Source organism: Pelodiscus sinensis, chromosome 12 (genome assembly GCF_049634645.1).
Source record: "Pelodiscus sinensis isolate JC-2024 chromosome 12, ASM4963464v1, whole genome shotgun sequence".
NCBI classification, from domain to species: Eukaryota; Metazoa; Chordata; order Testudines; family Trionychidae; genus Pelodiscus; species Pelodiscus sinensis.
Window position 1 is genome coordinate 38497160 of NC_134722.1, and position 21454 is coordinate 38518613.

General features: G+C 44.2%; 1 protein-coding gene and 1 long non-coding RNA gene across 4 annotated transcripts in view; one reads left to right on the forward strand and one right to left on the reverse strand.

Annotated features, from left to right (window-relative positions):
* Window positions 1-1434: 1434 nt before the first annotated feature.
* Window positions 1435-19976, reverse strand: LOC112544875 (uncharacterized). Its single transcript, XR_012906755.1, has 6 exons — window positions 19851-19976; window positions 18635-18687; window positions 8756-8809; window positions 6590-6680; window positions 5577-5607; window positions 1435-5027 (listed from the first exon to the last, which is right to left on the reverse strand). It is a non-coding gene; the product is annotated as an uncharacterized LOC112544875 (long non-coding RNA).
* Window positions 19964-21454, forward strand: part of SLC7A6 (solute carrier family 7 member 6) — a 77420-nt gene continuing 75929 nt past the window's right edge. For 2 of the 3 annotated variants that reach the window (XR_012906754.1, XM_075940341.1), the window contains exon 1: window positions 19968-20112. The gene's annotated coding sequence lies outside the window, so the exon portion shown is untranslated. Of the gene's footprint in view, window positions 20113-21454 lie in introns of all 3 variants that reach the window. The other variant, XM_075940342.1, reaches the window with a different exon arrangement.

Consider the following 21454-nt stretch of genomic DNA (forward strand, 5'->3'; position numbering starts at 1 on the left):
TCAGTTATTTGTCAATGTTCAGAAATCATCACAACCTGGTGCATTTTTTTTAAGTAACAGAACACACAAAAGTGCTAAATGTGCACAATGAATTCTTTTCAGTCACTGATAGCTGTATTTTAAAACAATGTCATTTATGCTAGAAATACCAGTCATGCTCTAGATCAGTGTTTCTCAATTATTTTTTAATAAAGTACCCCTTTAAAAAAAAAAAGTACCCGCAGTACCCACAGTATTCAGACAATTTTTTTCTACCATTGCAACACATTTGTTTCAACAACTTAATTGTAGCCGGGTGGGCAATGAAATTTTTAGCATAAAAAGTACAAAAATAATAAAGCGCTGTAAAACTTAAAACAAAAATTCAGTTTTCTCCAAATTTCAGTGGTATTGATGAACCTCCCCTCCCCCAACTTCTCTCAAGTACCCCTAATAGTACTCGTACCACTGGTTGAGAAACACTGCTTTAGATATCCCAGCAGCACAAGTCTGCGTTCTCCCAATGGAAAGCAAAAGTTGGAAAGGTGCCTTGTCTTATGTTCAAATAATCCTAAAATTGTGGAACAGATTATCCATAATTTAACTATGCCATAGGTGGGGTAAGAATCTGCCACCCTTGTTCACAGATTGAAAACATTACTCCACAAGACTGAAATCACTGAGACTATTTACATAGTAACTTACCACTCATCATGAATAAATGTAGCAGAATCAAAACTTTTATTTTGTCTACTGGAAGAAATAAGACCTAAAACTGAAGCCCAAGCAGGTTTTTTTTTGTTTTTTTGTTTTTTTTTAAAGAAAATAGCATCAAATCTATTTAAATCTGCAAGTCACTGAGAAGAAATAGAAAAAGCTACTCCAGAAAATGCCATTACGGCGATTGTCTGTTGTATTTTGACATATAGGCTAATACTGCAATTACATAAAAATTACCGTTGTCAATTATTTGCAATTAACTCATGCAATTAATTCAAACATTGTGATTTTAAAAATTGCAATTAATCAGTTTTAAATGCACTGTAAACAGAATACCAATTAAAATTACAAGTTTCTATATTTTCAAATATATTTATTCAATTACACAGACTATATAGTGTACAGTGCTCACTTTATATTATTGTGACATGTTAGATCACAGCGATACCCTTGAGTCTGTCATTTGAGGGACTGACCATATGACTGAGCTAAAGATGTTAACTAACAAGTAACTTACTAATCGAGAAGTCAATGCAATTCCCATTGTCTACTCAACTAGTCGATAGGCACTTCTGCATTCAACCTCTGAAATGTATATTTCAGAGGAGGAATGCGGAACTACACGTGCAGCCCGGGGCCAGTGGGAAGTCCTGCTGACTCCGGACTCCACAAGGGCACTTATCCTTGCACTTATCTGCTTTGTGCATTTCAAAGTGGAAGCATCTGCATGGAACCTGGAGTCAGTGGGACTTCCCGCTGGCCCTGGGCTGCACATGGCGTGCCAGCTTTGAAAGAGTCCCCAGGGGCTAGGGAGTCCACAGGTGACCCTGGGCTTCAAATGGCACTGCTGCTTTGAAACGCCATAGCAGCGTTTCAAAGGGGCAGTGCCACACAAAGCCTGGTATCAGCTGTGTGGCGCTGCCACTTTGAATTACCCTCTTTTTCCACCTCCCTCCTTTGCTGCCTCTATCTGATAGAGTCGGGTTGACAGCCTACTGAAGAGCAACACAGACACTGACAGCAGCTCAACTCTGGGAAGGCTCACACGACTTGACAACACTCAGGTGCACAGCCCCAATGGAATCAAATCCCCACATAATATTTGTTTTACTCTGCATACGTTTTACACAAAGCAAGCACTTAATGTTGTTTACTTCCTTTATCGATGAAAGAGATATGCACAGCTGTTGTCTCCTCCATCACCGGTAACAATTATTGACATGAGGTTTATTCATAAACAACAGTAATTTTATTAAGTATAAAAAGCAGAATTTAAGTGGTTGCAAGGGATAACAGACAGATCAAAGTAAGTTGCATAACAAAAACATACCAGCTAAACTTAATATTCTAAGAAACTTGTTAAATGCAATTTCTTACCCTAACAGTAGTTTTATTAATCTTTCTCACAAGCTATGCAGTCTCCTAGTTTGGGCCAAATCCTTCCCCTGTTCAGTCTTAGATGTTTATAGTAGTCAGTATATATAGAAATTGGTGGTAAAATGGGGATGTCTTGCAACTGCTGACTCCCCATATTGCTTGGTTCCCTGCCTATAAATAGATTTTGGCCAAGGTGGGACTCCTTTTGTTCAGCCTCAACCCTTTAACACCTCCTTGGAAAAGTATTACATGCAACATGGCTTCCAGCATCAGGTGACCTGGCCACATGACTTAGCAGGACCAACCCTAGTTCAGGCTTACAAGAAGCATAAGACTATTCACAGATCATTGTGTGGAGCACCAGGCCATTAAAGTTCCTTCAGTACTACTAGTGGCTTTCACTAGCACTCCTAGATGAGTAAACAGGCTTATACTTCATGTTTGTAACTTCAAATACAGGAATGACACATGCATATATGGATGCCCCTTTGTGCTTCATCCACCATTCCAGAGGACATACTTCCATACTGATGACACACATTAAAAAATGTGTTAAATTTTGACTGAACTCCTTGAGGGAGAATAGTATGTCTCCCGTACATTTCATGTTATAGCAGTCTTTGATGATGACCCAACACACATTCATTTTAGGAACACTTTCACTGTAGATTTGAAAGAATACAAAGAATGTATCAATGTGAGATTTCTAAAGACCGTTATAGCACACAGTTCAAGGTTATTAGGTTGCACCAGACATCAGCATTGATGCATATCCTCTGGAATGGTAGCTGAAATACAAAGGGGCATATAAATACCAATGCTAGCTATGTGCCATGTGAATGCCTATCCTCACTTTCAGGTGAAACTCTAAACAAGAAGCAATGTTATTTCCTGAAAATGTAAACAAACTTGTTTGTGTCAGTGAATATAGGTTAGACAGCCTTGGTCCAACATTGAATGAGGGAGTTTGCCTTACCAGGCAAGGTCAGTTCCGATCTCTCCTCTGATGGATTCCAGGCTCTCCTTGGCTCCACTGCCTCCGGCCATAGGTCTGGCCCCAGCTACCAGGCAGGCTCCCCTGCCCCCAGGCCCTGCTTTGTACTGTACTGTACTGTACTGCCTCCAGGCCCTGCTTTGTATTTGCACTGTACTGTTTGTGTTTTGTTGTAAGAGAAATCTATATTTGAAAATGTGGAAAATATCCAAAACATTTAAATACATGCTATTCTATTACTGTTTAACAGTGTGATTAATCATTAATTTTAATTGTGCAACTAATCATTATTTTAATTGCTTGACGGCCCTAATAAAATAGGATTTTGTATAAAAACCAGCGAATCTCATTGAAGCTTTATTGAACTACTTAGATGTATTAAATTATGAGTGAAATTTCCAAGAAATCTCTGGTTTCCTTGCAATAAATTATTCTCCATAATATTCACAATCTGATGTCATTAGGGGCTGAATGAATGCTTCCATTACAGCCAGCTAGAATGGGAGAAAAACCATGGGTGTGTCTATATAATACAGTTTGTTCCTGCTTTGCTTTAATGTGTTAGATATTCAGCTGACACAATGGTGTTTTCCTCATTGTAATCAACTTGGCTAGTGGTGGGTCACAAATTGTTTTAACACTAATTACAATGTCTGTAATTATTGGGGGAATACAAAAGAAGAAAGTCTGTGCTTAACTTGGTACAAAGGAGGGAAACATTCTCAGTTTAAAGAACGAGATTCTGGTTGTGTGCATGTAAATACAGTTTGCTTCTGTTTGCTTAGATCTGCTAAATATTCAACTAATGCAGTCGTGTTTTGCCCATTGCATTCAATTTGGCTGTTGTGGATGCACAAATAGTGTTAACACTAAATGTGAAATATGAACACCAATGCTTGCAATTATTGTGGGAATACAGAAAAGTCAGATGTTTAACCCAGTTCAAAAGGAGAGAGAAACTGTCAGTGTAAAGAAACTTGGATGGACAAAGGCTCCATTGCCAGAGCTCTATGAGGTTAAGTGAGGGCAGGGCAGGACTCTTAATCAGTAGGCTACATGTTTGCCAGGCATGAGCTATAAGACTGGTTCAAACTATTTCGCCTCACTGTTTCAATGATAGCGCTAAAGTAGAATAGTAATAGAGATGTAGCCGTGTTAGTCTGGTCTAGCTGGAACAAAAGACAGGACTATGCAGCACTTTAAAGACTAACAAGATGGTTTATTAGGTGATGAGCTTTTGTGGGCCAGACCCACTTCCTCAGATCAAATTGTGGAAGAAAATTGGCATGACCATATATATCAAAGGGATACAATCAAAAAAAGTGAACACATAAAAAGGACAAATCAAATTTCAGAACAGAAGGGAGATGGGGGGAGGTTAATATCTGTGAGCTAATGATATTAGAGGTGATAATTGGGGAAGCTGTCTTTGTAATGGGTAAGATAATTAGCATCTTTGTTAATCCCCAGTCATAAAGTGTCAAATTTAAGCATGAATGACAGTTCAGAGTTTCTTTGAAGTCTTGTGTTAAAATGTCTTTGAAGCAGGATGCAGGTAGTCAAGTCGTTGAGACAATGCCCTTTCTGGTAGCTAAAGTAGGCTCCATAAGAAGTTTTTGTTATTATTTTAAATTTACTCTAGTATATGCTGAAATTTGTTGTGGCTAGACTGTGCTTTGGGCCAAGAGCTGAAATTACTGGATTCTGCCCACAGCCAAATCCACCAGAAGCCAGTGGAAGCAGTGAGCAGAAGGCCAGTAGGAGCAGTAGTGAGGGAGTGGCAAGCAGGACAGCTGGTAGGAGCAGTGAGCAGCTGGCAGGAGCAGCAGGGTGGTGGCAGTGCAGTATTGAGTGGCAGAGCGAGTAAGATGCTTCTTTACCTCCCCCACTCAGGATGGGAGATGAGCTCTGCATTTGCACCTCTGAACTCTGGGTCTGTCCTGACCAACGGCAGCAACTGTGAGTAGGGAGCAGAAAAGGGTTGGGCATGTGAAGGGGACTTTTGCTCAGTTTTTTATGAGTTTGTGGTATTTTCCCAAATTAATGCCACATTACTTCCCCCCTTTTATTAAATGTTTATTTTCAACACTCGGACTCTGTGCTTGTGAGTGGAGAAGCATTGCCTCTCATAGGTTCCCAGGAGTGGTGTATGAACTTCCTAGGTTAATGGGTGGGGGCTCGAGCCAATTCTGAGTTGGAGGGAGGGAGAGGAACCCCTAGATTTTGAACCTGGCCTTGGCTTCTGCTGGCTCTATCCAGCAGAAAAGTTACATGTATTTTTAGCTAATCTATCTTTTGCTGGAAAAAGTAAGGATTACTCCTTGTCTTTTCCTCTCTGTTAATATTGCCTATACACTAGCCAGACTAGCTCTCTCCAATGAAGTCTGCCTGCTTTAGAATTGTAAATTATTGTAGATTGTAAAATGATCTGATATAATGAACACACTCTTCTAAGAAAATTACAACCAGTGAAGAGCAAAATAAATGGAGCTGTAAACACACCTACCAGCTGCCCTCTTCCTGTCTCCTCCACACTTCTGAAGAAAATTAAAAGAAAAAGTATATGCTCATATTATGTGCCTATACAAAACATACTTCCTTCAAAAAATTATAAAGTCCTAGAAATGCAGACAGATATGTAAAGCCAGATGACAGTAAATCTTAAAAAGCAAGCAAAAATTGTGGGAACATGAGGTATACTAAACTTTATGTATTTCTATGTTAGCCCCTTAGGACTGAAGCATGCATCCTTGTCTCACGTGATGGGTCCAAATGGGGTCAAGAAGCACATGAGCAATGGTTTGCCACGTCTGCCCCTAAATTTCTACAAATTTTACACACGTGCTTAGTTTTATGTGAGTAGTCACTGAGAAAATCTGCATGAGTATAGGTAAGCATGTGTATAAACAGTAGCAGGTTTGGGAGCATTAGACTGTAAGCTCTTTGAGGCAGAGACCTTCTCTCATGGATTGTGTGTAAGGATTTAGCACACTGGAATATATACAGGACTACAGACTTAATAGTTCAATTAAGTCTCATTATCTTGCCCTTATGTTCCTTTATTTTTCCACATTAGCAAACAATGTTATAGATGCGCAGGTATAGCTTATTACTTAATATTTCCTCTTTATCAGGGGAAGTAGCTTCTTGCCTAGTACTGCATTCCTTTTGTTTAGCATGTGGTTGAGTGGACAGGGGCCAAGTTAAATGAGTCTCATAGAATTTGAAGGTCAATCCATCATAAATTAAGCTAGTTGACAAGCCTGAAAGGCAAATATTTAATGACTTATCTGTGTTATATTAAAATTAACTTGCAAGGTACATTTACTGTCTATTTAAGTTTGGTATGTATTATCATTAAAAAAGGACTCCTGACAGTCCAAACCTTTTACTTCGTGAGATTCCCAAAATGACAAAAATGGTAGAGGAAAGATCAGGTTCAGATGACTTACCTACAACTCTTCTCCCAACATAAGAGGTGAGGCTAGGAATGGTGTCTAGCAGTGAGTTGTTTCCTACCTTTTGATCACAGCCAAAAATAAGTCAGATTACATTTTGCACATATGGGGTATCATAAAGCCATTTGCTTTGCTGGGATTTCAGGCAGGCCCTACCAAATGGACAAAAACAAGAGATTAAATTAAATGATGGCTAGTTATTTACCCGAATTAAAATCTGTTCACTCTTAGCCCTGGTTTACACTAGGGAGTTATTTTGAAATAGCTCCCCTTATTTTGAAATAAGCAGAGCATCCACATTATCAAGATTGTTATTTCAAAATAACGAGCTGATTATTTTGAAATCTGTACTCCTGCTTTTCTTGGTGAATAAGCTTATTTTGAAATAGTTATTTCAAGAGTTATTATTTTGAAATAAGTTATTTTTAAATAATTTCTTAGTGGAGACATAGCCCTAGAAACTTGAGGCTAAGGAGCACTTGTTTTTCCTAAGGAGCACTTGTATTCAACATTTCTTCTTTTCTCCACTGGGCTTATGGTTGTAAATTTTAACATTCTAGATCACAGGCAGCTTGATTATGAACTAATACAATTGTGTTGTACTCAGAGGGTAGGTATGTGTACACAGCACTCATGTGTGGCTGCAGCACATGTTGACACAATGGGGCTAGCTTTGGCTTACCAAACTCAAAACAACAGCAGCAGCTAAACGCAAATTCATGACAGCACAGGTGGCAGCAGGGACTAGTCACTCCCATACCCAGGGTCTGAGGTCAGAAAGAGACACGCACTCAGTTGGAGTGTGCTAGTTCAGAATCAGGAGTGGCATTGTTCAGTTGGTAGCAACCATCTATATAACTTACTATAATTTTTAGTTAGTTCTATGACTCAGTCTAATCTAAACCAAGCTAAACCTTGTTCTCTCCAATAGATACAGATTCTCCCTCCTCTTTCAACAGAAGGTGAAGTCTCCCACCTCCTTACCCCTATTCCTACATCCTGATACATGCCAAGTGTGGCCTCTTCCCTGGATTCACCCACTTAACACTTCTGCTCACTCTTCTTGGCTTCTGATATGATGCTTATGCTGATTCACAAAGGCATGGTTCAAGACCCAATAGGAGGGAAGATGGAGCAATGGAAGAGCAAGGGTTTTCAGCAGCAAGGAGGAAGGGCAATTCAGGGCTCTACAGTGCACATAGTCCCAAGCTATGCACTTCCTCTGGCCTTAGCATTTTCTGTTTAGTCCCTAGAATTTAGCCAGGATTCATTTATTCAGAGTTAATAGCATTAAGGTGAAGAAGTTAAGTTATTAGCAGTCTGGAAACTGCAGAAAAAAACCAGAATGTTAGGTCTCATGGAAAAGTTAATTCACTATAATAGCAGTTGTAACAATTTGTCTTTTATCAATTCTGCATAACTAGAACTATATTCTCTAGTTCAAAGAATAACAGTGTGCAGTATAAATGTGTAGTACACTCAGACTGGAATCTGATTTATATTATAGTATTTATTTTAAGAATTTACTGTTGCTTACTTTGTAGCACAAAGTGTAGAAAATCTTTTTTTCTATGATATATAACTTCTACGGTAAGTCTTGGGAAAAAAAGAGAATGCTAAGACATTGTGATGGAAGGTAGGATTACCCCCCTTTTCTAAACATCCCAGCATACCTCCATTGTTATAGACTCTTACTAATAACCCACACTGCTGAGAGGGGAATTGTTACAGATTCTAACTGCTAAGCTGCACTGCCTTGAGAGAGAAAGAGGTGTCATCACTGACTATAGAAAAGCCAGGCTATATGCTTGGCCCAACAGCCCCGATGGTCAAAGAAGACAATGAGTGGAATTGACACACATGGGTTTGACTGCTATTTGAGGAGACAAGACACTCTGCAACAAAGGGAAAGAAAAATGTTAATATATAGTGTCTGACAAAATCCTAGCATATGCTCCTGCTCTACCACCTAGTGTAGTCTGAATCACAGGAATTCTGCAACAAATTCAAATGAAAATCTTTGAAGCACTGACTAAAGCCCTTTTCACCCAAGAAATGGGAACTGTATTCTGAACCTTAGAACTATAGTTGAGAGGCAGAAAAGCTCTTGTTTGTTTAGGTTTAGATAGAGGGTTCTCAAACTTGATTGGAAAAAGGCAAATGTAGTGCCCATCTTCAAAAAAGGGAAGAAGGACGATCCAGGGAACTATAGGCCAGTCAGTCTTACCTCGGTTCCTGGAAAAATCATGGAAGGGATCCTTAAGGAATCCATTTTGAGCACCTGGAAGAGAGAAAAGTGATTAGAAATAGTCAGCATGGACTCACAAAGGGAAAGTCGTGCCTGACCAATCTGATTAGCTTCTATGATGAGGTAACTGGCTCTGTGGACATAGAAAAGTCAGTGGACGTGATATACCTTGACTTTAGCAAGGCTTTTGATACAGTCTCCCACAATATTCTTGCCAGCAAGTTAAGGGAATGTGAACTGGATAAATGGACAGTAAGATGGATAGAAAGATGGCTAGAAGGCCAGGCCCAGCAGGTAGTGATCAACGGCTCTATGTCAGGATGGCGGTTGGTTTCTAGTGGAGTGCCCCAAGGTTCGGTTCTAGGACTGGTTTTGTTCAATATCTTTATTAATGACCTGGACGAGGGGATGGATTGAGCCCTCTACAAGTTTGCAGATGACACTAAGCTAGGGGGAGAGGTAGATATGCCTGAGGGCAGAGATAGGATCCAGAGTGACTTAGACAAATTGGAGGATTGGGCCACAAGAAATCTGATGAGGTTCAACAAGGACAAGTGTAGAGTCCTGCACTTGGGCGGAAGAATCCCAAGCATTGTTACAGGCTGGGGACCAACCAGCTAAGTAGTAGTTCTGCAGAAAAGGACCTGGGGGTTACAGTGGATGAGAAGCTGGATATGAATCCACAGTGTGCCCTTGTAGCCAAGAAGGCTAATGGCACATTAGGTCACATTAAGAGGAACACTGCCAGCAGATCCAGAGATGTCATTATTCCCCTTTATTCGGCTCTGGTGAGGCCACATCTGGAGTATTGTGTCCAGTTCTGGACCCTCGACTACAAAAAGGATGTGGATGCACTGGAGAGGGTCCAGAGGAGGGCAACCAAAATGATTAGGGGACTGGAGCATATGACCTATGAGGGGAGGCTGAGGGAGTTGGGTCTGTTTAGTCTGCAGAAGCAAAGAGTGAGGGGGGATTTGATAGCAGCCTTCAACTTCCTGAAGGGAGGCTCCAAAGAGGATGGAGAAAGGCTGTTCTCAGTAGTGACAGATGGCAGAACAAGGAGCAATGGTCTCAAGTTGTGGTGGGAGAGGTCCAGGTTGGATATTAGGGAAAACTATTTCACTAGGAGGCTGGTGAAGTACTGGAATGGGTTACCTAGGGAAGTAGTGGAGTCTCCATCCCTAGCGGTGTTTAATTCTCGGCTTGACAAAGTCCTGGCCGGGTTGATTTAGTTGGGATTGGTCCTGCCTAGAGCAGGGGGCTGGACTTGATGACCTTCTGAGGTCTTTTCCAGCTCTATGGTTCTATGAAACTTCACTGCTATGTGACCCCTTTCTGACAACAAAAATTACTTCACAACCCCAGTAGGGGAGACTGACATCTAAGCCCACCCAAGATCACTGTCCCAGGTGGAGGGCCCAAAGCCCAACTCCCACTGCTCTGTGCAGGGGGACCAAAGCTGAAATTCAAGGGCTTAAGTGCTAGGCAGGAGGCTGCAACTTAAGCCCTGCTGCCCAGGGCTGAAGTCTTCAGGCTTTGGCCCTGGGCTGTGGAACTCAGGCATTAGCTCCAGGGCCCAGCAGGTCTAAGCCAGTTCCTAAAAATCCCATTTAAAAGGGGGTGGGGATCACAATCCACTTTAGGGTCCTGATCCACAGTTTGAGAACCCCTGATTTAGATTAAATGAAACCTGCCAAGAGCAAACATTTGGACACTGAGCTGTAAGTAAGTGGAATATGAGCATGAGGCTTTTTCTTGATAAATCTATGCTAAGATTTGATACTCTGCCATTTACTTTTCTGTATATAATACAGAAGTTATTTGTCTGAACTACTCTGCTTTGACAATGGATTATTGTAATTAAGTGGGCGGAATAGTTTTGGCTACCTTCCTTCATATACTAAGACAGAATCTCCCTGGCAATTGTGGCTAATTCTTTGTCTGTTTTTAAGACAAAAGAAAATGAATGTTCAGTGCTGGTTCAGATGGTTGACTGGCAGCCTAGGACGCCATGGTCTATTAATCCAAATTGGGCACCAGAAATGTAAACTCACATTCTTGCTCAGCACATAACCTACAATCACCAGCTGGGAGAGAAGAGAGCTAGGTTTCTCCATACCCATTGAATCCTGGACCTTTCTGATATTATACCTCACTTACCTTCTCTCTTTCTCTAATATCTTAGGATCAACATGGCTACAATAGTTCTTAGAATGTGATAGTGTCAACTGACTGCACCAAGAAGTACCAATTATTCTAGCTGTGAAGGCGATGGCTTACCAGAAATTGGTCTTAATTTGTGACTTGAGTAGCTTGCAATGAAATAGTTTGGTCTGTCGTGTCTTTGGCAGAGTTTGATATTTCTCAGAGATACAGGCAGTCCCCGGGTTACGTACAAGATAGGGACTGTAGGTTTGTTCTTAAGTTGAATTTGTATGTAAGTCGGAACTGGTACATATTGTAGGGGAAACTCTAGCCAAACATTTTTTTTAGTTTTGGATAGCATAGGGAAAGGTTAACTCCCCTCTAATGTTTGTTTTGCTGTCTGTTCCCCTGTTCAGAAGATTTCACATCTATTTCTGTCCCTGTGACAAACTCAGGACTAAAGGAGTAACTCATCAAATACCAAACAGCTCTGCACCATGCTTTGAGCTAATAGCTTTATTTCCACACACCACCCAGGGTTCTAGGAGGAGGGTCCTTTTTTTGCTAACACAATGAGGCCAGCACTTTGTTTGTTTTGGTGGAGTCTTTGTTTGCCCAGGGAGCCCAGCATGTATAGGGGGAGGAGGGGCGGAGAGGCTGCTTTTGTCTGCTGTTCGGCAGCCTGTTGCTCAGTGGAGGGGGCAGCCTGTTGCTGGCAGGGGGGAGTGGGGAGGCGTGCAGGATGCGAGGCCGCGGGGGGGGGGGGGCAGCGGGCGTGGGGAGGCACTTTTCCTCTGCCCGGCAGCTCTGCGGGATCCCTGTCCCTGTGGCCAGCTGCTGCAGGCAGAGGCCAGTTGGAGCCGGCAGAAGAGGAGGAGGAGGTGGATTCTAGGACCCAGGTGAGCGAGCCCCGGGGACGCTGCTGCGCTCCGGGAGCCCGGCATGTATGGGGGAGGAGGGGCAGAGAGGCTGCTTTTGTCTGTTCGGCAGCCTGTTGCTCAGGGGAGGGGGCAGCCTGTTGTTGGCAGGGAGGTGGGGGGGGGCAGCGGGCGTGGGGAGGCAGTTTTCCTCTGCCCGGCAGCTCTGTGGGACCCCAGTCGGAGCCGGCCCGAGGAGGAGGAGGATCCTAGGACCCAGGTGAGTGAGCCCCGGGAATGCTGCTGCGCATGTGCGGGAGTTGTCTCACCCCGTTCGTATCTAGGGATCCGACGTAAGTCGGATCCACGTAAGTCGGGGACTGCCTGTACTGGATTTAGGTGCAGGACAATAAAAGCTGTAGAACTGTAACCATACTGGCAAAGTAAATAAAACTGAAAAAAAAAATCCAAAGATACGATTGTCTGACTTGAATCCAAAGAGGGGAAAAGAATTTCCTCATTGTTCCAAAAGCACTTCAGTAACAGGCCTACTGACAGAAGGGAGGGGGCAAAGGCAGTTGCCCTAGGGCCTCATAAAGGGCCCGGGGTTCCTGGTCGTTACTGTGGTAGAAAGCAGCTGCTGGAGCCCTGTGCCCTTTAAATCACCACCAGAGCCATATGTGGTGTGATCCAGACTATGCTGAAGGCATGGTCCATGCAGTGTTGTGGGATAGCTGTCCTGGCCCCACCCCTTCTGACCGAGGTACCTCCTCTTCCCAGTGCACACTGCCAGCCCAGGGGGTCTGTCAACCAACCACAAAAAGGAGGACCATGAGAGCTTTCTTAAGAACATGGGTCCTCATGCGACAATGGCACCCAGAACTTTGCACGACTCTGCTCACAAAGGCTGTTATACTGACTCAATCTGATGGCCCATTTAGACTATTTTCCTGCTTCCAAGTTTTAAGAGAAGATCAAAGATCTCCAGTTATGCTATATTATGAGGTAATATGGAAAAAATCATCTTCCTGACCTCCACAAGTAATAATGACATCCAGAGACATGAGGTTTCGTTTCCCATGTCATATTGATAACTGTGATATAAACTCTCTAATGCTGGCTCCATACGTCAATTGTATTTTCATAATCAAGTAAATTTAAGGGTAACTGTTTCCAGGTTTCCCAATGTATGTAATCGTATCTTATGGAATCAAACTTCCAGTATTAAAAAAAAACCTTACCATGCAGTATTCAGTAATGGCCATCAGATACAGAAAAAAGATTAGTAATAACCTACACCAGAAGCAAAAGATTTTTTATTGGACTAAAATATACTTAGGAATATGTGTGTAGAACTTTGGGTTTTTTATAAAAATTTAATTTTATGGCACTTGATAGGAGATAACAATGTGACTTTGGAAAGGCTTTTCACATTTGTAGGGATCTTACATAACTTAAAAGTATTTTTTAATTAATCCACTGCAGGTTGCTCAATGGGACACTGTATGCATCAAGCCATCAAACGCCAAGTGTGGAACAAAGGATCAAAGGGGAGACCACATACAATGGAATGCTGGGAGCTCTGAAACTACAATGAGAAAGTTAGCAAAATCTGAAATTATCACTAGGACTGACTGCCTTTGGATGATAGCAAGGATCAAAAATTGGAACAAAAATGTCTGCTTGGAGACAGAAATTTGGGTCCATTTCATGTGACTACTATCTGCCGCAGAGGCACATAAGGGTGTGCAACAGATCCTCACGTGGTTTTAAAAACATCAATTTACTTAATCTTCCAGACTTTGAAAATGCTACTGTAACAGGGTTCACACACGGGCCCATCAACCTTTGATCCCTTTTGTGCCCACAAATCATCAGGAAACCTTTCTTTTGGTGCAATCACCCGTGCCCTTCATTGTCCATAGAATTATAGAACACTAGAACTGGAAGGGATCATCAAGTTCAGTCCCCCGCCCCCATGGCAGGACCAAGCATGGTCTAGATCTTCCCTGACAGATGTCTATCTAACTTCCTCTTAAATATCTCCAGTGATGGAGATTCCACAACCTCCCTAGGCAATTTATTCCAGTGTTTAACCACCCTGACAGTTAGGAAATTTTTCCTAATGACCAACCAAAACCTCCCCTGCTGCAATTTAAGCCCATTGCTTCTTGTCCTATCATCATAGGCCAAGGAGAACAATTTTTCTCCCTCCTCCTTGTAGCACCCTTTTAGATACTTGAGAACAACTATCATGGCCCCTCTCAGTCTTCTCTTTTCTAAGCTAAACAAGCCCAACATAGACCTGCTATAGTCACAGGAGAGGCACGCCTCCCCTGGTCCCAGTACGGACGTGCTGCAGCAGTTCTGCCCCAGCAGCTCCATGCTGGGACCAGAGGAAAGAGGCAGTTTCCTTGCAGCAGTTCTAAGCTGCTGTGTGGGGCTTGCTAGGGAACTGCACAATTGTGCAGCTTAGAGGGTTCTTAGGTTACAACCACCAATTTCAACTAAGTTTACTAAAAACAAAATAGTCAATGTTTTCTTGGCATCATTTGAAAATTGTGTTCAGCCTTTGGAAGATGTCTTTCCCTACCTCAGGTCTACAGCATGGATAATGGTAAAGGAGTAGACACTGGACTCACATGTGATAATTGTGCAGATCAGCAAACTAGTAATTACTGATTAGTGTTGATGTCACAGGGCCATTGCTTCTCCCCAGTTCCAGAGTGGATGCCGCCATGCCCAGTGTCAGTCAAAGAGGTTTATTTTTCATAACAGAGGTTAAGAACTGAACAGAATGTCTCAACCCAGTTCTTGGTCCCAGGCTTCAGGGCCACCTCTCCCAGAGGTCTCTGGCATTCCGGCTCCTGGCAGATTACCAGCCTCATCTCTACTCCCTACTTGGAGCAGCAGGCACAGGGCTGTTTTCCTGGCTTCTTGCTCTCAGGACTGCGATAGGAATTAGTTCCACTCCAATACAGCTTTCTCCTCAGTGTTCAGCCTCTCTCAGTCCTTCCTTCCTTCAGATGCCCGCTAAAAGCTCTTTGTAGCCCCAGGTGTAGTGAGGTCCTCTTTAGTTAGAGCCAAGTTCCCCTAGAAATTTAGCTATATACTAAGACCAGCTGCCACATAACAGTAGACAAAAATGGGTAAGAGGACAATGTCAAGCAATAACAAATGTTAACAAAGATAACAGTGGCAGACTGGTAAGAAATGAGAAAGGAAGATGGGATGAGAGAGTTTATTTCATAGCCTGTAGGAGTTTTTGCAGACTAGTAAGCGAGACAAGATTTTCAGTATAGGGCCTAAAATTAGCCTCCAAAACATCCAAATAAGCAGTCAGATTTTTCAAAGGAAGCTGCTGACTACTAAGTAACGTATTAGGCATTTAAATATAGATTTAGAAGACTAAGTATAGACTTTTTTTAAAAAAAAATCTTCACTACATTTTTTATCCTTCCCCTCAAAATTGCATCCATTTTGTCTGTTGTGTGGTGCTTGCACTCATGCTTATGTGGGCATATACATGCTTTTAAAACAATTATGTTGCAACACTTAACCACATCCAATATTTCAACCTCCTACTTGCCTAAAAAAGTCTCTGCTGTTGGTACAAGAGTTGTTTTGTTTTGTGTAGAATATAGTTTCACAAATGATGCACTGAGGCATATCGGTAAATGGTAATCTGTCTACAGCAAAGCCGAGCAAGTAACAAAAGGCCCTTCAATCCCCTGTACCAGGGAGTCGCAACAGTAGGGCCGGTGGCCAGCGGGGCTCCCCCCATCTGGTGCGGTGTAGGAGAACCAGGAAGAGGGATTTGGGGCAAGAGCCACTGACCTATTGCCAATGACTGGCAATGTGGACAGCATCAACTCCAGCTGGCCACTTTGCTCCTGGTGCAACTGCCCCATGGTCATTCTGCAGCGTAGCTGATTCCTGCGTTCACTGCCCCCTGTGGTCACTCTGCAGTATGACTGTCCCTCTTATCAGCTCCCTCCTTTTTGCTGTTATGGAATACAATTGTATTCCAGACACATTGCTGGCACTTGATGGCATATATCACATTAAAGGATATGCATCTGTATGAGTCCTTGATGTTGTGGCTCATGTGGTTAGGTCCTGTGACGGTATGGCTAGGTCCTGTGATGGTATATGCCATCAAGTACCAGCAATGCCCCTCTACTTTGTATATTGGCCAAATCGGATAGTCTCTGTGACAAAGGACACAAATCAGACATCAGAAATGGTAACACACATAAATCTGTAGGGGAACATTTTCACCTGCCTGGTCTCTAAGTCATGGATTTAAAAGTAACTATTCTTCTACAAGAGAATTTCACCACCCAATTACTGAGACTGCAGAACTAGAATTCATCTACAGATCTCAAGTATCAGAGGGGTAGCCGTGTTAGTCTGAATCTGCAAAAGCGATGAGGAGTCCTGTGGCACCTTATAGACTAACTGAAGTGTAGGAGCATAAGCTTTCGTGGGCAAAGACCCACTTCGTCAGATGCATGCATGCATCTGACGAAGTGGGTCTTTGCCCACGAAAGCTTATGCTCCTACACTTCAGTTAGTCTATAAGGTGCCACAGGACTCCTCGTCGCATCTACAGATCTGACACTCTGACCTTGGGCTTGAATAAAGACATTAACTGGTTGGCACATTACAAAAACAATTTATACGCCAGCTCATCTGATGAAATGGGTTTTACCCACAAAAGCTCATGATGCTATATATTTTTGTTAGTCTCTAAGATGCCACAGCACTACTCATCATTTGACTTTAGTTCATTTGCCACTGAACATATTTAAGAAACATGGGTGAAGCATGTGAGCAGGGAGGGAAGCCTGAATTACCACTGTCTATGCCATTTCAGAGGGCTTAAACATATCAGTGCAGGGATTAAAAATGAGAAGGAACTGTCTGAAGTCTGCCTAATGTTTCTACATTGTGGTTTTAAGAAGCAGTATGTTTTCCAAGTTGGTTCTATATATAACAGCTGCAGGACAGGCAAGCAAATAATTTGTATTATTATTATGTTAATTAAAAGATTACTGTGAAGAAATACTTTTCCAACACTGCTAAGACACAAGCCTCTCCCTCAGGGTATGATCAGTTAACAGGAGTTACAGGAAATCTTTTAATTTATTATGTGTGTTCTGATGATGCAATGTTGAGCATGATAGCAAATCATACACTTTGCAAATAAAGTATTGCATAATAGCTCAGAAGTTATTTGCCTAGATCTGTTGTTACATTTTTATTATAACAACCTTCTTTAAGACAAAGGCCTCACCTCATTTACACTTACTCCCAACACAACACAAAGCAGTGTGTGGTTACAGCTGAAGATAGGGTGGGGGAAAGGGAAAGTGCTCAATGCAAATGCTATGCTTTTTCTGACAGTGAACGTACATGAAAACAGTGTTTCTCAACCTTTGTTTTTTTAATAAAGTACCCCTTTTTTAAAAAAAAAATACCCCAGTTAAAAAAATTATTAGTACCTCCAGTACAGGCAGTCCCCGGGTTACGTACAAGATAGGGACTGTAGGTTTGTTCTTAAGTTGAATTTGTATGTAAGTCGGAACTGGCGTCCAGATTCAGCCACTGTTGAAACTGACCAGCGGCTGACTACAGGAAGCCCGAGGCAGAGCTGCTCTGCTCCAGGCTTCCTGGTATCAGCCGCTGATCAGTTTCAACAGCGGCTGAATCTGGACGCCTGGGACAGAGCAGCTGGGGCGCTACCGGGTAGGTCCCCGCAGTGCCGCACCTCGGCGCTGCAGGGACCAACCCGGCAGCACCCCAGCTGCTCTATCCCAGGTATTCCCAAGTCAGCCGCTGCTGAAACTGACCAGTGGCTGACTTGGGGACGCTTGGGGCAGAGCAGCTGGGGTGCTGCCGGGTTGGTCCCACCGCCTGCATCCTCCGCGGCGAGAAAAGCTCCGTTCGTATGTAGGGATCCGACGTAAGTTGGATCCACGTAACCCGGGGACTGCCTGTACCTACAATTTTCAGACAATTTGTTTTCTACCATTGCAAAACATTTGTTTAACAACTTAATTGTAGCTGTGTAGGCAATTCAATTTTTGAGTGTAAAAAGTACAAAAATAATAAACTGCTGTAAAACTTAAAACAAAAATTCAGTTTTCTCCAAATTTCAGTTGTGTTGACGTACCTCCCAGACTCCTCTCGAATATCCCTCAGGGTACTCATATCATTGGTTGAGAAACACTGCACTAAAATAATAGAGTTATAATGGTGGATGTGCTAAGAATTAATGTAGTGCTCCATCTTGCTTCCTGGGAAGTCAATAGTTAAACTCCCACTATGTTCACTAGGAGCAAGATTGAGCTCGGTCATACTTAGTGTGTGGCTGTGGCAAGACATACTGTACATTTTCTCACTTTATTTAAGACAACATAAATTTTAGGCTTCATATTAATGAGTTTCACATTCCTGAGCCAGTACACTCTGGTCAATAAACACTCTGTGACTCATGTAAGCAAGGGACCGTGGATTAGCAGAGGGATGGTTTACATTTAAAAATTAGATAGAACAAGCTCCCGAGGTCCTTGGCTACTTTTTCAAACAGACTCACCTTCCTTCACTTAGCTGGTAATGGCACAAGGGCTAGAAATAGCAGATTCTGAGAGTAAGAGGGGTAACCTGAAGATCCATGGAATGGACAATCTAAAATCAGTGACATATCTAAGGGAAGAACATGCAACAAACCTGAATAACATCCCACCCCATCACAAATTACTAGCTTGTAAACCTTCATCTGTCTGCCACTCTTCTCTTGCCTTTGCCCTCCACAGCAAGAGAGCAATTTCATTTTTGCCAAGACATTTACCTTAATCAGCTGTTCTGCAGGTCCTTTGTGTATCTGGCTTCCCAGGATTTTTCCTAGGAAACAAAGAAATCACTGGCTAGACTCCAAGGCCAAATGTATCCTGTTTTAACTGCAGTGGGATGAAAACAGGGATGAATTTACCCATCTGGATGTTAACCTCTGTGGTCCAAGATACACCTCTGTATAAGCATATCACAATATAACTCATATATGCAGGAGATTATTTTAACGTTGTGTGAACAGTTCCTGCATGGGGTATTGTTTTGATGCCACAAATACTAGGACTTTCCTTTATTTACTCCTAGGGGACATAGGAGAGACTTACCTAAATCCAAATACCTGTCCAGGATAGTCTAGATAACTGGTTTTCAATTAGCTGTACACCTTTCAGAGCTAGACTGCCAAGGGCAGTGCTCCTAGCAGCAGAAATGCAGAAGAGTGGCATTGTTTAGTATTGCCACCCATCTGCTGCTGGTAGCAGTGCTGCCTTGAAAGGTGGGTTGCTGGCTGGAGAGCAGTCACTGTTGGCAGGGCTGTTCATGTTGGCGGCATCCAAAGGCATTTTTTTAATCCCTTTCCTCTTCCACAATGTCTGTTTCCTCCCTTATTTGTTGATTTTTTTTTTTTTTTGATCCTGCTTCCAGGCTGGCTGCAGGGCTCTAGCCCATTGTAAAATTGGGCAAATATCTAGAGAAGCTGATGTAGCCCCTGGATGGCCTCTGAAGGGAGGGAGGGGGAGTTGACAGACTTGCTGGGCCTCTAGCTCTGTGCTCCTGCAAGGAGCAGGACTAGGGGCAGCCAGCCCTCAGTACTGCCCAGGCCACGCTATGCAGTCCCTCAACCCTGGCACCCCTCAGAGCCACACTGCACTCCAGGGGCAACTGAAAGGGTTTGGCCTCCTGCAGTAGTGGTAACCAGGAGCTGCAGGCCCTGGCGATAACTGGCGGGCCTTGCCTGTTTCTATCCCTAGGGTGAGAGGCAGAGCTCTAGAGAACACTTAATCCTAAAGCCCGAGGAGACCTCAGGAGTCATGGAGTCCAGCCCTCTGGCCAAAGCAGGACCCACCCCAACTCAATCATCCCAGCCAGGGCTTGGTCAAGCCTGTCTCGGCGTGGGGCTTGGACTAAATGCTCCTTGCCAGGCAGCCTAGGGGACGAGCGCTCAGGCAGCAGAGGAATCACGCTTCCCTCCCTCACCTTTGTGGGGGAGGACTTACCGCCTAGCGGCGGGGCAGGCCCATCCCACAGCCGTGGGGGGTCGTGGCGGGTGCAGTCCCCTCCCCAGAGCGGGTGCGGGGGGAGCGCCGCGAACAAAGGGCGGGGCAGGGCTCCGCCTGCCTCACCCCCGCTGAAGTAAGCGCCGGGCTGCGGCGCAGAGGGCGGTGCCTGAGCGGCCCCTCGCCTTGCAGGGGCGGCGCATCACGGGCCGCTCCGCAAACCGGCCGGGCTGCGAGCATCTCCGCGGCTGCGGCGGGAGAGGTAACGGCGGCGGCGGGCGATCCTCACCTCAGCGAAGGGGCCGCGGAGCGCGGGAGCTGGTCGCCAGAGAGCGGAGCGACCCGCCTGGCCCCGGGGCGGGCTCCCTCGGGCGCTGCGGGACTCGGGCTGGGCCGGTTCCCCGCGCCCCCGGTGTAACTAGCTGGGCGCTGCCGCCGCGAGGAGCCCCCCTCCCACCCGCCGCTCTTGTAGCCGGGCCGGGGGGAGACGTGAAAAACATCCGGTCCCCGGTCCTGAGCTTCAGCGCCCAGAGCGGTCACGTTCCCCCTTTCCCCGCGGGACCTCTGCTGGGCGGGTCGCTGGAGTCTTGCAGGTTGCGATGAATTGCTCTTTGTAGAGCCTGGCTCCTTTATCACGATTCAAATGCTTAATGGCTCGACGGTCCCTTTGCCTGGTGGTGAAGTCAGACTTATTGGCCTGTAATTTCTAGGGTCATTTGCGGAGACTTTAAAAAATGGTGTCCCATGAGCTGTCCTCCAGCCATTTGGTACAGAAGCTGATTGGAGTGATCTAGGGATGTTAACTATTGGTTATGTGAGTAAACATGTAACTGCTGGACTTCTTAGTGCTTACATGTTTACACGTGGGAGGGAGCCAGTGTTATCCCTGCCTACCGGCTCTTGCCTGCCCTCCTGCCCCTTGCACTTCTGCCATTTTGGGAGTCTGTGGGAGCTGGCACAAGCAGGGAGCTGGAGGCATCCGCTCTCACTTCTCCCCCCTGGCTACCCCTGTTATTTGTTGATCGAAGCTACCCAATGTTTTGTCACATGTAGAATGCGCTCGATGCAACTTTTGTAGCTTATAGGCCAATCCCCCCCCCCCCCCCCCCCACACACACACTTTTATTGCTGTTTTAAAAGTTAAGCTGGAACACTTGAATTGCTAAGAACTGCATGCAATTTGCCACAATTTCTGCAGAAATAGTCGCTGTTTTACTTAATGTTTTGATTGCATACAAAAATGTACAGGCAGTCCCCGGGTTACGTACAAGATAGGGACTGTAGGTTTGTTCTTAAGTTGAATCTGTATGTAAGTCGGAACTGGCATCCAGATTCAGACACTGCTGAAACTGACCGCCAGTTCTGACTTACATACAGAATCAACTTAAGAACCCCAGGTGTCCCCAAGTCAGCTGCTGCTGAAACTGATCAGCAGCTGATTCCAGGAAGCCCGGGGCAGAGCAACTCTGCCTCGGGCTTCCTGTAGTCAGCGCTGGTCAGTTTCAGCAGAAGCTGACTTGGGGACGCCTGGGGCAGAGCAGCTGGGGTGCTACTGGACCAACCCAGCAGCACCCCATCTGCTCTGCCCCAGACGTCCTGATTCA